This window comes from Choloepus didactylus, chromosome 10 (genome assembly GCF_015220235.1).
Source record: "Choloepus didactylus isolate mChoDid1 chromosome 10, mChoDid1.pri, whole genome shotgun sequence".
Taxonomy (NCBI): domain Eukaryota; kingdom Metazoa; phylum Chordata; class Mammalia; order Pilosa; family Megalonychidae; genus Choloepus; species Choloepus didactylus.
Genome location: NC_051316.1, coordinates 81442727 through 81455563, shown reverse-complemented (window position 1 = coordinate 81455563; position 12837 = coordinate 81442727). Strand labels below are relative to the sequence as shown.

The window sequence follows — 12837 nt, the reverse complement described above, 5'->3', positions numbered from 1 at the left end:
CATTCTATGATTCATTCGTTCATCCACAAATATTTATATGAAGTGTCTAATATGTGTCAGGAACTGTTTTAGACACTGTGGATATACCAGTGAACAAATTGACAAAGTCCCCATTCTTGGAGTTCTTTCATCTTACTGGCAAGAAATAGTCACTAAAAAAATAAATTTATGTATATATAAAATATAAATATAAAAATATATATAAATAAATGTATATAGACAGATAGACAGATACACACAGAATGTCAGATGGTGGCCAGGATGACAGCAGCAGGGAGTGCAGGGGCAGTAGAGGTACAGGTTGATCACGAAGGCCTCCCTGACATGGTGCCATGCTCAGGGCCTTGAGGGAAGTGATGGGGCAAGCTATTTACAGTCTGAGGGAAGGGTAAGAACAAGTGCAATGGCCCTGAGGTGGGAATGTGCTTGGTGGGTCTGCAGACAAAGAAGAGGCTAGAGCGAGGTGAGTGAGGGCAGAAAAGGAGAAGACAAATCTAGGAGGTGGCAGAGGCTAGACCACACGAGGCTTTGTAGGCCAGTATAGAGTTTTGAATAAACAGACTAAAACTACTCTCCCAGCTCCATACCTGCTTTAAATCATACATTTCCAATGTTAGAATTCCTATAAGTTTGACAGGAAATTAAACTCATTAAATGAAAATATATTGCATTTAACAAGTGGCTACTTCCCGAAACCTAAGCCTTCTGTTTTGCTGAACTTCATTATTGAGAAACACTGGCAATTCTCAGGACGTATCATGAAACTTACCATAATTCACTTGGCAGATGTGCATGGTCACTGCCAGGAGCACTGGCTGGGAACTGGGGGTTGGGGTCATACGACAGCAACATCTGGTTGAGCTTCTCTAAGGCTTCCCCAGTGCTAGGCTCACTGTACAAGACAGCGCAACATCATCTGCTCCTCCCAAAAGAGAAAAACTTACCCGATGCAGCCTTCAAGCTCATTTTAGATTAGTGGCAGTAGCACAAACTCAAAAAAACAGAAATAGTGGTTTTCACTTTTTGGCATTACCATGGGCTACTCTGAGCACAGTTTTGCAAAAATCCTTAGTGAATTTCAGAATTTATAGTTCCAGAGATGGCCTGAGAAAAGAAAGTCATTGAACAGTCATAAAACATTTGGCCAGAAGGTAAAGGAAGAAGCAGAGGCAGTGGCCTGTCAGAACCAGGCATCCTGACAGCTCTCTGCTCCTGACCACTTGTTAAATGCAATGTATTTCCACTTAATGAGTTTAATTTCCTATCAAACTTTCAGGAATTCTAATACGGACGAGCCTTCCAGAATTACACAGAGGGAGGGAGACAGTGAAAGAACATTCTGGGCAGAGAGAAGTCTGACACTGTGTGAGTCACAAGTAGTTCCATGTGGACAAAGTATAGGGTACATGTCAGGGAGGAGTAGGTGGGGAGGAAAAGGGATGAGGCAGGGTTCAGATCACAGCAGACCCTGCTGAGAGATGTGGATACATCCTGAAGACAAGGAGGCCCCATTAAAGGATTCTAGGCTGGGATCTTCAGGACCATATTTGATTTCAGACATCACTCTAGTAGTGATGAAGAAAACTAAATGGAGGGAAAAGATGCTAGACTGATGTCAGGAAGGCAGGTTATAGTGCTATTACAGTAATCAAGTAAGAAAAAGAGGGCAGTGGCAATGAGGAGATACAGGAGGGAAAGGATCCCAGGGAAAGTTAAGAAAGTAGAATGGACTAGGGGTGGGTAAGGAAGAAACAGGTCTAGGACTGCTCCCAGGTTTCTCATCTGGGCAAACATGGGAACTGGGATGTTGAATTTGGGAAGAAGTGGTCCAGTGAGCAACTACTTATGTGGGTCTGGAGCTCAGGAGGAAGGTCTGGGCTGGGACAGAAGTTCAGGAGAACAGCAGCAATGTGCTGGCATTATGCCACGAGTGCTACATCATAGGGCTCTCTCACCTTGTCTAATCGAGTCCCTCAACATCTCCGTGACAAAGGCATTACCATTCCATTTTACAGGGGAGAAGACTGGATATCAGAGGTCTCAGGCTGGTAAGTGGCCAAGCTGGGAGTCAAACCCAGGGCTCCTCCTGCCAGAGCCAACTCTCTTTTGCACATGCTGCCTCCCAATAGGCTGCAAAATTGGCATTTTTTTAGCTACTCCATATAGGAAGATCCATATTAACCAAATGGATTTTTAAAAAATTAAATCTCACTTTAACACAGTCTTCAAACTCTAGGGTTCATATGTGAGGATTAGGTAGTCAACCCCAATTTCCCTAAAATACCTTTGATTCTGGCAAACTTTGAATGATAGATAACTTTCAAAGGATGGGTTGATGTGAATAATGTAGGCATCACCAAGGCTTAACCTGTGACTGACTCCTCATCTGAGCAAATAAGGTGTTCATGAAATATAAGGACCATAAAACCAATCCCGAGGCTGTGGACTAGACCCCACCATTCCTGCAGGATGTGCCTTTGGTACAGCTGCCCTAGCACAGTTCCAGCACAGCACAGACAGTTGGTAATGGTTTGTCTACCTCTCCTCTTCTCGATCAAAAATTCAAACATGGTGATCACATAGGAGGACACTTTCTTAGACTGATGCAGATTCTTCATGAAATAGGCCACAATTTATGCCTCATTTTGTAATTTTACAATTCAATTCACATAAAGGAATGACAAGGAAAACGAATAATTCACACACATCTGTTTGAGCAATGGCCCAGGCAAGTCACGCTATCCAAATATGAGCTTGTCCAGAGTTTGCCTTAGGTTAAGAAAAGAGAACAGAGAATATACCAGCACTCATGCAAAGCCTTGCTAATTCATCAGCAGGTGGATTAACTTTTGACAACAACTAAAGCAGAATATGAGGAATCTGAGAAACAACTGGTTCAGAGCATGATATCATTTTAGCAACACTGTAAATATGATTAATCCCACTGAATGATATGCTCGGGGGTGGCTGCGATGGGAAAATTTATGTTGTATATGTTTCTACAATTTAAAAAAAAGTAAGAGAAACTAAAGAGGTAAAGATAATTAAAAGCAACACACGATACTGGATGGGATCTAAGAATCGAGGAGAAAGGCTCAAAAGGACATTATTGGGACATAAGAACTTAAGGTGAATACATAAGTGAATATCCTTGTTCACAGGAAATGTACATGGAATTATTGTGTGTTCAAGGATTATGATGCATCCATCTTGCTCTCAATGTGCAGAAGATAGCTATATAGAGGGAAGAAAGGAAGGAAGGAGGGAGGGAGTGAAGGAGGGAGAAAGGAAGGAAGGAAAGAAGGAAGGAAGGAAGGAAGGAAGGAAGGAAAGGAAAGACAGCAAAGGTGGCAAAATGTTACAATTGGTAGATCTGGGTAACTGAAGGGTATGGGTATGTTGGAGTTCTCTATACTATTTTTGTTATCTTTCCTGTTAGACAGAAATTATTTGAAAATAAAAGTCAATAAAAATGACCAAAGACCATCAAGAAAATACATTCCTCAAAAAAAGCCACCATTTCATATTGGTTCTAATGAAGACTCGTCATCACAATTAAATCTTTTCAAACCCATGGAGGTGAGAGTAAATGTTCTTTTATATTCAAACATTTCCCCAAATAAACTTGATTAAATTAATTCAGCAAATACTTCCGGAGCACCTTCTTTGCGTTAAGCATTGCTAAGTACCAAGGGGACAAGCATACAAGGAAATCTCTCGTTGTCTGTAGGAAGATACAATCTTACAATGGGACTAAGATAAGCACACAAGGAACTATAATATGATGAGGGTCATAAGCAACATCAACGGGAAGAGACATCTACAACTGGGGGAATCAAGAAAGGTTTTGCAGAGGGGGCGAACTGGGAAAAGGAAAGCAGAAAGACTGATTCAGACTCAGAGGCGCAGGGAAGGGCAAATGCAAAAGTGGAGAAGCGGGGAAGGGTTCAAGGACCGTTCAGTAATTCCCTCTGGCTGACTTTAGGGCAGGACAGTTTAAAGATTTTGCTACAGTGCTCAGTACATGTCTGTTACTAAAAAGACACAAAGAAGAACAGTTTTTTGTAAATTTATAGGGTTGAAAACAAAGATACTAACTCCTGGCAGAGAGAAAAAAAGGTGGGGTGGAGGAAAGGTACAGATGAAACAAGGTTTGCCAAATGTTCATAACTGTCGAAGCTGGAAGTGTGTATATTTGGAATCTTCTGTTAAAAACAGCTGGAAAAAAAAAAATGAAGGCTGGTCAATCTAGAGAGACGGCCAGCTGATGGCTTCCTGGTGATAGTGTTAATCCCATGAAGAACTTTCTAAGCTCTGGGTGAACTAGAGGGAGAGGGAGGGGTGCAGTCTGGAACAGAATCAAGAGGGAAGTAGACATAGCACAATGTGATGAAGAATCTGGTGATGTGCCGGTTTTCAGATCCCCAGCCCCTTGCCCTCCTTGCTTGTCTCTCAAGTGGAACAGTAGCAGGGGTCTGCTACAAGAAGACTGGTGGTTAAATCAGTCTAAGAAAAGTGAAGGCAACTGTGTCAAGGCATGATGTGTGAAAAATAACTGTAGGGGTTACTTTGGGCCATATCAAAATATGTTCATTCTAGGAAATATTGGTAAGCAAAGGGAAGTAAATTTAAAAATCAACTGTGAAGGACAAATATTGTATAATCTCACTAATATGAAATAATCAGAATAAAGAAACTCCTCGAGTCAGAATCTAGCATATGGGTATCAGAGGATGGGGTGAGGATAGGGAATGGGAAGTTAAGGCTTAAAATGTACAAGGTTCCTATTTGGAATGATGGAAATGTTTTGGTAATGGATGGTGGTGATGGTAGCACAACATTGTCAAAATAATTAACAGCACTGAAATATATATCTGAATGTGGTTAAAAGGGGGAAATGTTAGGTTTTTTATATGGTAATAAAATAAAAATTTTTTAAATATCCATGGAACTGCACGACACAGTGAACCCTAAGTTAAATCATATACTACAGTTAATAGTACAATTATAAAAATGTGCTTTCATCCGTTGTAACAAATGTACCACACCAATGCAAGGTGTTAATAATAGGGTGGTATATGGGAATCCTGTATTTTATACATGATTGTTCTGTAACCCACGACTTCTGTAATAAAAAAAAAAAATCAACTGTGTCCCACCAGCAAGAGAAAATCACTCAACATTTTGGCATAACCTTTTCCATGAATGTGCACACTCATCCATATATACAAATGCCTTTCTCTTCATAAAAGTAGAATCACAGGGAAATACCCTTGTGGAATACGTTTTTTTAATTTAAAAACAATTCTTTACCACATATCATGAAACAGTGTTCACAACAGTAGTTTAAAGACTGCATATTAGTTCATTAAGGAACACTGATCTGATACTTCTAATCTTCCACAGGACTTTGGTCAAACATTAATACTGTTTAACAAAATGTTTCTACTGGAGAGGGAACTCTCTCGATATTATTTTGAATTAATATATATTAGTATCATACATAGTAGTTCAAAACTGTTATGTGATGATTAAAAGTAATTTGTTTCATTGGGAGAAAGGGGGCAAGTGGCAACATTCTAACCAGAGAAACAAACCTATCTTCCTTTAAATATGTAGGTTGTTGGTTTTTAATTTTTGGTTTTCTTTGTTTTCAAGTTTTAAAAGCAATACATGAATGGTGCATGATAGGCAGACATATATTACAAAAAGTAACAAGTAAAAGTTCCCTGCCTTCCTTCCAGCCCACTCCACTGTCCAGAGGTGGCTACTGTTAACAGTGTGGTATGTCTGTCTTCTAAATATTTATAAGGCTATTTTAACATACACGCAAATACCGTATGTACATATATAGCTAAACAAATATGCACATACATATATGTACATACACACATATAATATAAATATGAATAAAGAGGATTTTCCTCCCCTTTTTGACATTTCCTTTGTCCCTGCCCCTGGAATCAGGAAAGCTATTAGAGACATCACTAGTTTTTGTATAAGAGTCCCAAATTTATATACTGGGTTAGACTGCAAGTCCATCCATCCCAGCATAATAGCTGAGATGGCTCAAGAGAGGGAGATGGGAATAACGATTCCCACTCACATTCTATGGCCATGACCTCAAAACCTGAACATACCTGGCCTTTCTTTAAACAAACCAATGTGGAACCTTCTACAATCGTTTCCAAATCCTTTGCAGATGCTACTTCCAATTGTATCTTTCTTGGAGTATCGAGTATACTTGATGGTATTCATGCATCAAGTCCTGAAGAACTTCCTTTTCCATAAAACTGCCTCTTTGAAGCAGTGGCCCCTGTTCTGATATTCTAGGACAGGGGTCTGCAAATCACAGTACCTGTTTTGTAAATTAAGTTTTATTGGAACACAGCCACACCCATTCATTTACATATAGACTGCAGCTGCTTCACACTACAACAGCAGAGCTGAGTAGTTGCAATAAAGACTGTATGGCTGTCAAAGCCTAAAATATTTACTAGCCCTTAACAGAAACAATTTGCTGACCCATGTTCTAGCATATGGTGAAAACAGTCTGTTCTCTTCCTATCAAAAGCTTTCGAGGAGCAAATCCAGCATCATCCAGGCTGAAGAATCCTTTTTCTATGAAAACATAAACAGAATGTACCCTGGCTCTGAGAGTAGCAGGTGTGTACTAGTAAATGTTTAACAACTTGCTGAGGTGGGGTGTGTGTTTGTTTAGCATTTGCCCTTTTTCATGGTGTAAAAGGGACCATAATGACTTATTTCAAGCTACCAATGTGATGTCACTGAACACAGAGTTGGGAAATGTGCACAAAGGCCAGTACAAATCAGCTCCAACAAACCATTGGCTCCTTGGGACTCGTGCAATCAATTGCCCAACCCCTCACTGTAAAGAACCCGACGGTGAGGCTCAAAGAGAAAAAGTATCTAGCCTAAGGCTGGCCCAATGACTGGAACCAGGCCTGGGCTCATTTCCTTGTATGGAGTCCAGCTGCCTCTCAGGCATTACTTCCTCTGTGAAAGGAGGAGCAGGGGAAAGAAGGCAAAGGAAGTTTTTTGCTGGGCACATGGTAAGCACCAAATAAAGGTTGTTTTTAATCATTATTGTCACAGTTTGGGACTCAGGCTTCCTCAGCACATGATTTTGAATCACTTTCTGGGAGGAAGTATTGTTCTTCACACAGGACCAGATCTCATGTGAACGCTGACTAACAGTGTCCTAAGATACCAGACTGTACGCTCCAGAAAGACAGGGACTGCTCACTGCTTTCCCCAAGTGTCCAGCCAGAACTGGGTACACAATAAGTAATGGTCAACAAAAATCAACTGAAGGAAAGAATGAATGAGATTCTACTATCAAAGTGGAGTCTTACAGGAAGAACAAGTATGTCCTAGAAAAGAGCTGTTCAGAGGTCAGATCCCATTCCCTTCTGTGGACTGTGCAACAGCAAACAACAAGTTTATGTGTTTGTAAGTAACATTTCTATAAAGCATCAGCTGCGGAGTAAAGCTACCCCATCAGTGTGAGAGATTATTTGGATGGAGGAACAAAAGAGAGAAGAGTCAGAGAAGTTTTTTTCTTTGATTTACAGATGTATGCAACTTCTGTTTTGAACTTGTGCTAATAGAGCACAAAGCCAAGTAAAGAATCTGGTGGAAAATCCCATCTATCACACACCAGGACACTGGAAATTGCTTCCTGGCAGGGGCTAACAAAGGGTCACTTGCAGCGAGACACCTCAGAAAGTAGAAAGAGTACCAAGATTGGGAAAATGTATTCCAAAAACCTCAAGGCTAGCTACCACACAAGTGCCAACAAAAAAGAACACGAGGAAAGGAAGGTGAAAGTGCATGCCTCCCTGTTCTTTTGGAAGTAACTTCTCAACTACTTGGTAACTCTCACACAAACCCTTACCCACTTGGCACCACCTCCCCATAGGCACTTCTCTGAACCCACAGGTTTTGTGTGCTACTTCATTGCTGTAATCCAGCTGCACAGACAAGTCAGTTCTGCAGACACAGAAACCAGCAAGGTCAAGTCTAAGCCATGCCATGTTTTCAGGAGCCGACAGGACTCCCCACCCTCGCTTTTATGCAGAGACCTAGTACATGGTTTCCAAAGTGAGGTCAAGCTTGGTCTTAAACACCAGAGGTTAACACTGTCCATGCAGTGGGGGTGGTGTGTGTTCCCATTCAGAGGAATGGTCATCAACAAGAAGCATGCCCAATGAATTAAGCCTCAGAAGCATGCCCAATGAACTAGCAGTTCTCAAAGTGTGGTTCAGGGCACACCTAGAGATCCACAAAGTCAAAACCAAATTCATAATAATACTAAGATGTTATTCATCTTTTTCACTCTCAGGTTTGCAAGAGTACACAATGGAGTTTCCCTGAGGCTACATGACAGTGATATTGCAACAGACTGAGTGCAGAAACAGATCTAAGAATACTGCTGTCTTCCATTAAGCCCGACATTAGAAAGATTTACAAAAAATGTAAAATAACGCCACTCTTCCCAGTAACTTCTTGTTTTGGAAAACATATTTTTCATAAAAAGATGTTAACATATAATAGGCCCATTTAATTTTTAAATGAATTATTAAATATAGTAAAAATTCATCAGTTTTATTTTTAGCATGGTAAATATGGAAAGAGACCACCCACATAAATGAAAGCTTCTTAGGTCTTCACTAATTTTTTTAAGAATTTAATGAGTAATGAGTTCAAAAAGTTTGAAAACTGCTGTCCCTAGAGGGTGCCCCCCGCCGTGAGGAGGGTTATGTTTGTGGGTGGTGGGGAAAGAGGTGGGAAGATGTGCCATTCTGATACCCTGGCTGAACTGGGAAGGACGGCCAAACCAGAGAGGAGCTAAACCAGCGAGAGGCTCAGGGCAGCCCACGCTCCTTCTTGGAACTCTGCAACTATCAGGCTGGCCTCTGTGCTCAACTCTTCCACCGAGGGGTCCCTCTTTCCTCACCCCATTTTCCCCTTAGCCCTTTGTGCATATTACCCGATCTGCTTGCACAGTGAGGATTTTCCGATACGGCCCGCCTGGTCTCGGTGAGGTCCCCCCGGGCGGCCCCCACACCCTTCGGGAAAGGACTCCTCGGCGAGGCCCGCACAATCTCGGTAAGGGCTCCCAGAGCGGCCCGCACAGCCCCGGGGTGAGGATTCCCAAGGCGGCCCGCACGGCCTCGGCCAAGATCGGCGAGAAGAGCCATTTCCAGTCTCTGCTGGGACAGAGCGGAGAGGCCGTCTCCAGCCCAGCATGTCCCTGCTTCCCCTCGCCCCCTCCCACCACCATCCCGATTCGCGCCCCGCAACCCCCAACCTGGGCCGCTCTGCGCGCCTCAGCCCGGCTCGGGTCGGTGCCTCGCACGCAGCGGAAAAGGCTCGCATCGACTCCCCAGCGGGAGACGATGGCGGCCGCTGCTGCCCTGGGACGCTGGTCGGGCCGAGTCGGTACTTACCGCGGACTGCTCCGCCCGGCTCCCGCGACTGCAGCGCCGCCACCAGTGTCTGGGCGCGCTCCGCTGCGCCGCGCGGTTACAGCCGCCGCCGCCTCCGCGTCCTCCCGCGCTCGCCTCACGGACCGCCGACCGCTGGGGGGAGGGGCGGGGCGGAGCGGGCGGCGGGGACGGCAGCAGGCCCCGCGCCCGCCCCTCGGGCCGCAGCCCTGGACCGTCCCGGCGGGGGGCGGATTGCTCCCGGTTCCGCGGCCGGAAGGGGAGGGACACCGCCTGGAGCCCGGCTTCATAGTGCGGGCCCCGGGCCTGGGACCAGGGTGACTTTCGTTGACTTTGGGGCGCAGGATTTGATTGCCCAGCTCGCGCTAGGAAATGAGCCGAAGGGGTGGAGAAGAAATGCAGAGTTCTTTTTTCTTTTCTTTTTTCTTTTTTTCTTTTTTTTTTTTTTTTGAAGGATTTAGCCATAACGGCAGGGGCTTCGTTATCCGACTTTGCCGGTAGGTGCGGTCAGCTCGCCCCGCTCCCTACCGCCCTCTCCTAGCCTCACCGCCTGCCCCCAAGAAGGAATTCTTTTGGCTGAGTGTCCCTGGTTTGCGAATGCAATGTTTCTATTTGTAAAAACAGAACAAAGCAAAACAACGCCGTTTTAACGTGAAATAACACTTTATAATGCACTCTGTTCACCGGTCTGAAAGAGAAATGTCGAGAAATGGCACTGAAACCACCTTCCTTAAAGGATCTGCTTTTCATAGTCAGGTAGGTGGAAGTTACGGCCTAAGCCTTCTTAGTCAAATGTTCAGACGTTTGAGTCAGAAGAAGCCATTAGATCTCTCTAGATGAAGGGTGATGAAGTTTTCCTGCCAAATTATTTTGGCAGATAGTTTTTCTATCTTGTATATCTAGATAAACAGGTTGTAGTGTGAATAACTAATAGCTAATACTAATACTGATTTCTAACATTTGCTGCAATGTAATTCAACTCTTTCTACAGCCCTTGGAAGTGAGGAAATATTACTCCATTTTGCAGGTATGAAATATTCCACAACTGGGCTCAGTCCTCAGGCCTGTCTGACTTCCAAGCCCACATTTTTCCCATGCTACATTACAGAGTACAACCATCCCCTAGTTATATTTAATTATGAAATATAAATAGTTATATTTAACTTTGAAATATAAATAGTTATATTTAATTTTGAAAGGGGGGAGTTTATCATATTTCCACTGTGGGAGAAGAACTTTCTTCCCACCCACTTCCTAAATCCCTTCCATTCATATCCATTTAATAAACTTTCCTTGAGTGACACTATATGCCCAGGGTTCACCACAAACTCTGAAAAATAATAATAGTAGAGTACCCTTGGAAGTTAGGGAGAGTATGGGAAAGATAAGAGTGGATAGAAGCCTGGCTCTAGAGAGACATGTCCAGCTAAATTCCAATTCTTGATGAGACAGCCCTTCAGAATGCAAAATTTCTCAGTGATAATATTGATAACATGCATAATAATACAGCTGATAAGCCTTGTTAGAAAAGAATTAAATTGGAACTAGAAAGGGAATTGAGATTTTTTGGGAAACATTCTGGCCAAAAGCATGAAGGAAATAGTTCCCACGTCAGTCTGCTCCTTTGCTCTTGAAAGTGCCACCAGTTGCCTCCTGATTGCAATCCAATGTCCTCTCTTAGGTTCCTGTCCTTGCTGACCGCTCTGCGGTATTTGTCACTGGTGACTACGCTTCTCTTGAAATGTTAACCCCTGCTTTCATGGTCCTCTCTTCCCTCTTTGATCCCTGTCTCTTAGGCTCATTCACTACACTCTTTCCTTTCTCTTTCCATATAACTCTGTACAATGAATTTTCCTTTATTCTGTGGATACTCACTGCCACCTCTAGCTGAAGCCCATTGTGTCCCCATCATTGTTCTCCACCCTCTTCTGATCTGCACATTCTATTTCCAGCCATTTGGGAGGCATCACCTGCTGGATATTCCAGTCATTCATCATCCAAAGTGGGAATTCAGTATCTTTAACAATCTCTTTCCCCTCCTATCCAGTTTCTTCCTCATCCTGATTGCCACATCTCGAATTTGGCTCTCATGATCTGTTAAGAAAGCTAAGCATTTAAGGAGTTTAGAACCTATTCCTGTACTCACACAGGACCCTCCTAATAAATATTTCTGTCATGATATGAATAGTTCTGCTAGTGGCCTAGAGGAGGACATACACTTTATAGACACACAGGTGTGGCAAGTGCTCAGGCACCACAGCTCTGCGCCTGGGGCTAGAGGAAGAAGTGATTTCGGTCAAGGTAACAGCACCATTTTAGCAGCCTTACCTACCAGAAGGTTCTGCTATTATAAGAAGAACCATGAGTCAGAGGCCTGTGAAGCTCTGAGGAATACCTCATTGGACTCCACACTGGCTTCTGTTACTTGTATCAACTGGACTTTCTAAATTTATTGAGGATGCATCCCTCAGTTAAGCTGAGCTTTATGGGAAAGAAATGAAAGTATCTAAAAACTATACCCAACTAACTTTGCAATTTGTAATAATGTACTTTCACACACATTCATTAGAAAGGAAGTAGTATAAGAGAAAGGTAGTCTAGCATAGTGGTTCTCAAACCTCAGACTGCGTTGAAAGTACATACTCCAGAGAGGCTGAGTCTGATGCAGGTGGTCAGGTCACACTTCGAGAAATACTGGTGGTGGTTCCAAACTGGGTATTTCTCAGAACCATCAGAGCATTTATTAAAAATAGTGCCCAGGGTGGGATCTGTGCTTAGATTCTGAGGAATATAAATTTTTACTTCATGTGATTCTACTCTAGCATATCCAAAGATTGGCACCAGGGAGCTTCTACACGCCATGAGGATAGGGAATCATGCCAGTTTGCTCATCACCCCTAACACAGAGCCTGGTGCATGGTAGGTGCTCAATACAAGTTTGTGGGCTCTGAGTTACTGTCACTTTCTTTCTTCTGTCTCTTCTTTCTTTTTCTATATGGCCTATTTGCTGTTCAGGGTTTTTAACATGTTCCAGTGGGGAGACATCTAGAACAAAGTATAAGATGACCTTTCCTGAAATTCTTGTTTGAACAGACTCTAGAATACCTAGCTTCATCACTGAATGACTGTCTTCCTCATTTCAAGGAAGGCCTTTAGCATTTGAAGTAAATTTTTTCTGTTCCTCCAAAAAAAAATGCTGTATTCATAATAAGGAACAATAGTTCTTAGCTTCCTCTTGACTGGCTACAAACATCCAACTGCCACCTCCCTACCCCCATCTGCCCCCCATTCCCTTGCGCCTGCCAGCTACATAAATTTTGTGTTATCTTTTTTTTTTTTTCTGCCTAATTGCCTGAATCCCTGAACT

At 43.0% G+C, this 12837-nt stretch overlaps 1 protein-coding gene across 2 annotated transcripts in view; it reads right to left on the bottom strand.

Moving 5' to 3' along the window:
- ACO1 (aconitase 1) overlaps positions 1-9704 on the bottom strand; it is a 66101-nt gene extending 56397 nt beyond the window's left edge. The window contains exon 1 of one of the 2 annotated variants that reach the window (XM_037796893.1): positions 9474-9704. The gene's annotated coding sequence lies outside the window, so the exon portion shown is untranslated. The remainder of the gene's footprint in view (positions 1-9473) is intronic. The other variant, XM_037796892.1, reaches the window with a different exon arrangement.
- Positions 9705-12837: the final 3133 nt, after the last annotated feature.